At 40.6% G+C, this 4,919-nt stretch overlaps 1 pseudogene; it reads right to left on the bottom strand.

The window, feature by feature from the left end:
* Window positions 1–268: 268 nt before the first annotated feature.
* LOC130033927 (uncharacterized) lies at window positions 269–367 on the bottom strand (annotated as a pseudogene).
* Window positions 368–4,919: the final 4,552 nt, after the last annotated feature.

Genomic DNA, 4,919 nt, shown 5'->3' on the forward strand with positions numbered 1-4,919 from the left:
TCTTTTCTTTCTTGAAGAATTGTTTTCCAGCCTTTGGCTTTGAGCCCATGGTTGCTTTGATTGTTCAGAAGTGTTTCTTCAGGCAGCAGAATGTTGGGATCAGTTTTCTAATTTATCTTCCCTTTCTGTGCCTTTGAATTGGCACACATTTAGTCCACTGACATTGAGGAGATTGTTGTGATGGGGATTTGTGCTATCTTTATGTAGAATTTTTGTACTTGTGTGGATTTTCTTAGCTTAAAGTCGCCCTGTTAATTCTTCTTGAAACAAAAATATGGATCACTTTACAAGTTTGCATGTCATCTCTGTGCAAGGACCATGCTAATCTCTGTATCATTTCAATTTTAGTATATATGTTACAAAACATAGTATGAGTTAATTTTTCCATATTTTTCTCTTCTTATTACTTTGAGTGCTGTCCTTACTCACTCCTATGGCAGACAGTGATTCCAAATCAAGGAATGTATTTCAAAGCAGCTTGAATAGTTAGATTTAGAACTTTAATGTCCTAGAAAGAAAAATATGGTTTTTACCATATTATCTTTTACCATACCCAAGGCATCAGTTTTACAAAATAATTCTTTTGGAAGATGGTATATGAGTCTTCTTTAATGCCCTTCCCTGAAACCTTCATTAAAACCATTAAACTAGAGCCTTTTGCTGTTGTCACCTCAGTCCCGTGTACATCTCCAGGAAAAGGTGGATGGTGTTGTCTGCAATTTGACCACCTTGAATGTAAGTAGGATTTTTCTCCTGAAGGAAGAGGTGAGGAGAATATTGATGATTTCATTCCACCTTATTACAAGTACAACTTGAATGGAAGGTGAGACTCATGAGGCTCCTGTAAAGGACAGATTAAGGGGTCTCAGTGAAGTTTAATGGCCAACACACATTAACAACACAGATGACTCAAAGTAGCCTGTGTGCATCTTTGTGTATAGTGAGTTTCATATCTACTGAGAGTGATTCTCAGTCATGACACACAGGCAAAACAGCCCTGTATTTAAAAATCTAGTTCTCTAAGCAGAGTGGGGTCTCTGAGGTGATTGAAAAGTGTATAGTAATTTATTACTAAGCACATAAGTACTTTTCGATCTAAAATTAATTCCAAATATGTATAAAACGACAGGCTCCTGACCCCGCACCTGGCTTTCCTTACCGGGGCCCCTTGGACGGGGAGGGGTGAATTTCCCTCACTGCCCTGAGTAGAACCTCGACAGCTGAAGACCTCTGCAACCAGCCATAGGTACGCTTAAGACCACTCTGCCCAATCTTGAAGGAGACTCATGCATGAAGGAAGTGGAAGCAGAACCTATGTAAACACACAAAAAATAAAAGGCTGGCGGTCAGGCCGTTTCCCCACTCCATGGAGGTCGATGGCGATGGTCAGGAGATGGAAGGAAACGGGGGTCAGGCTGGTTGGTCGTGGAGCAGCAGGTTATTACACGGAAGAGATGTATGTCATAGAGGCCTCAGGAATCCTCAAGCACGTGCTGGCACTGAGATCCAGGAAGATCCCCTTATATAGATCATAGAACCTCTAAAAGGGGCATTACAGTGATGTCATCAAAAGGAGTTACAGAAAGAACATTGAGGCAGCAAACCATATATTGTTTCTTTACATCCACATTGTTTCCTTACATCAGCAGGCCAGTAGTAATACTCCTCAGGAAAGAAGATACAAAGCCAAACTGAAACCTTCCACAATCACTTTCACAAGCTGCAACCACCTTGATTTGCATCCCAAAGACCAGCCTGGGTAGAGCTGGGAATCTACATCCCAAAGATCAGTCCTGGCTAGCACCTGATATCTGCAGATCTAAGACCAGCTAGGTTTCTGAAAGAAAAGGAAAACTGTCTCAGTATACTGAAATCATTTACTGAAGGTGTAAGGGACAGGCCCAAAATGGACTACCACCAGAATTATTTTAGCTTAGCTTAATAGGAACCTGCATTGCAAAATAACTTGTTTTTCAAGAAACAGGTCTAGATAAGCTTTTTCAGATCTGCTTTATAGGAGCCTGCACTGCAAAATAACTGGTTTTTCTGCCCCTGAGCAAGGAATTCAGATACAGGTACTCGAAGGGTGGGGGTCAGACCAGATAACCGGATATCTCTCACAAGACCCATGTTGCAAGACCCAGGACTGCCTTAAAAACCTGTCAGTTCCTAGGCACCAACCCAAAATGCTGATCTTTAAACTATAGGCTAAGAAGTGATTTACCCTTAATTGGATTGGTTAAGAAAGCATATGTTGTTACAAATCTATTGGCTATGAAATGCGCAGGCTTTGCTGTAACGGCCAGTGAAGGCCTATATAAGATCCCCTTTGAAGAAGTTCGGGGTCTTGCCTCACCTAACTCACCTGCGTGTCTGTGTAGGCGGCTTGACCCTGGCTAGCCAGTCTTACAATAAACCTTGCTTGATGTTTGCAGTCTCTGGAGTCTCTTTGTCGTTAAAGGGAGATCACGATCTGCGCCCCAACAAAGGCAGTTTGAAGGGGAGAAAGCAGTTTCATCCAAGCTAGTCAGGACACACAGGAAAACAGCTTATAGGAGGTCTTTCTCCTCTCCTTGTCCAACCAACATATAAGCATATATAATATTAATCATTTTGTATGGACACAGTAAGAAATACTTTGAGCTTGTAGAATTGCTCTCCTAGGGTCATCTCGATCTCAGACTGCAGTGCTCAGGCAAGATATCTTTCCTATTCCTAGCAGCAGGGCCCTAGTGTTGTCGTTACTTTTGGATCATGACATCATTTGCCTATGATCAACCTCTTAACTTATAGTTAAGAATCGTGGCACCTTGGCCTGGCCCATCGCGATGCCAGGTTAGCACATAACTTACCGGCTTGCCCTGGTAACATCCAGGCCCACGTCGGGACCCTGCCCTTGGGGTGCTAGGAAGTGAGGGCAACTGAGGCTTAAGTTGAGAAGACAGAAGCCCAGGAGTGAATAATATTCAAAGCCAATCAATTCCTAAGTTGCAAAGCATATGAATTAATTGTCTTCCTGTATCTATACAAAAGGACATTGCATTAAGGTAAACTGCTCAAAAGACATAAGGAGAGGAGGAAGGCAATAACTTACAGTACAGCTTCAGTGTCTAAGAAGGATGAGACCTTACAAATTGGTTGGGGCAGAGAGCATAGAAGTGGTTACAGACAGACAAAGTAATGGAAGTGACTCGGGAGCACTGTGATGGGTGCAATTGGATAAACCTAAGCCCCGTGTACTTCAACAGAACCCAGGTGTGCGGGACAGGGGGATGTGATCTCCAAGGCTGCTCAGATCAAGACTGGGCCCCCTCCATCCAGATCCCCCATCTTCTAGTAGCTAAGTGTTACAACCAGGAACAGCCCCTGGAGCCATGTAATCCCATCAATGGCCAAGATCCAGAGATTGGATATTGTTGATAAGATAACAACTCTTATTGTCCAGTTCTCACTCTCAGGGAACTTGGTAGGCTTCTGTGAGTATCTTGCCCGCATGGCAGAGTCTGTGCTTCTGGTCACTGTTTCTTTTGAAGTACAGAAGCTACTTAATTTAAGATAGTCCCCTTTGTTTATCTCTGTTTCCAGTTGCTTTGCAAGTGGAGTGTTATCTTTGAAGATACCTTTAACTTCAATGTTGTGGAGGGATTTACCCTTGTTTTCAATGTACCTGAGGGATTCTGGTCTGATTTTGAGGTCTTTGACCCATTTTTATCTGACTTTTGTGCATGGTGTTAGGTAGAGGTCTGAGTCATTTTTTTTTTTTTGCATGTAGCTGTCCAGTTTTTTTTGCACCGTTTGTTAAAGAGGACTGTCTTGCTCCACTTCACATTTCTTGCTCCCTTATCAAAGATTAGATGATTATATATTTGTGGTTGTGTGTCAGTATATTCAATCCATTTCCAATGGTCTGCGGCTCTGCCTTTCTTCCAGTACCATGCTGTTCTCATTATTATCACTTCATAGTAGAGTTTGAGGTTGGGGAAGGTGATGCATCCATCGTTTTTTCCCCAAGAATTGCTTTAGCTATTAGTGGGTGTTTGTTGTTCCATTCGAATTTCAGGAGTGCTTGATCAAGTTCTTTGAAGAATGTCATGGGTATCTTTATAGGGATCACATTGAATTCGTACAGTGCTTTGGGGAGAATTGCCATTTTGACAATATTAATTCACCCATTCCATAAGCAGGAGATATGTTTCCATTTCCTAGTGTCCTTTGTTATTTCCTGTTGTGTAGGTCCTTTACCTCCTTAGTTAAGCAGATTCCAAGGTTCTTGATTTTTCTGAGGCACGATTGTGAATGGAATTGCTTTTTCATGTCACTTTCTTCTCTCTCATAAGTTGCATATAAAAAAGCCATACACTTTTGGGTATTGGTTTTATAATCTGCAATTTTACTATGAAAGTCTATTGTTTCTAGAAGCTTTTTTGGTAGAGGTTCTAGTATTCTTTAAATAGAGTATGATATCTGCTGTGAATAGTGAGAGTTTATTGCTACCTTTCATACATAAAAACCCTTAATATATTTTTCTTACCTTATTTCTGTTGCAAGTACTTCCAGTACCACCTTGAACAGAAGTGCCAAAATGAACTTTTACGTAGCACTTTCTGTCTGTAAATTTCTATGCTAAGAACAGTGGAATATACAGTGATATCTTAGTAATTTACAAGTAAATTATGAAGACAGATACTATAAAAATTTCTTTGTATAAATTTCCAAAATGTGTAGCTTTTATTAAACATATTAAGAATAAATCCTATATCTTGATTATACCCTGAATATTACTTCCTTGTTAGAATTTACCCTTCTAAAATGCAATAAAGTGACACATTTTAAAAATGTTGATTATTCGCTTATTAATTCAATGAATCTTTGTTAGTCTGGTGGTGCAATGCCTCCAGGAAGTCCACCTAGACTCTTAG

Source organism: Sorex fumeus, unplaced genomic scaffold, assembly GCF_029834395.1.
Source record: "Sorex fumeus unplaced genomic scaffold, SorFum_2.1 ptg000054l, whole genome shotgun sequence".
Taxonomy (NCBI): domain Eukaryota; kingdom Metazoa; phylum Chordata; class Mammalia; order Eulipotyphla; family Soricidae; genus Sorex; species Sorex fumeus.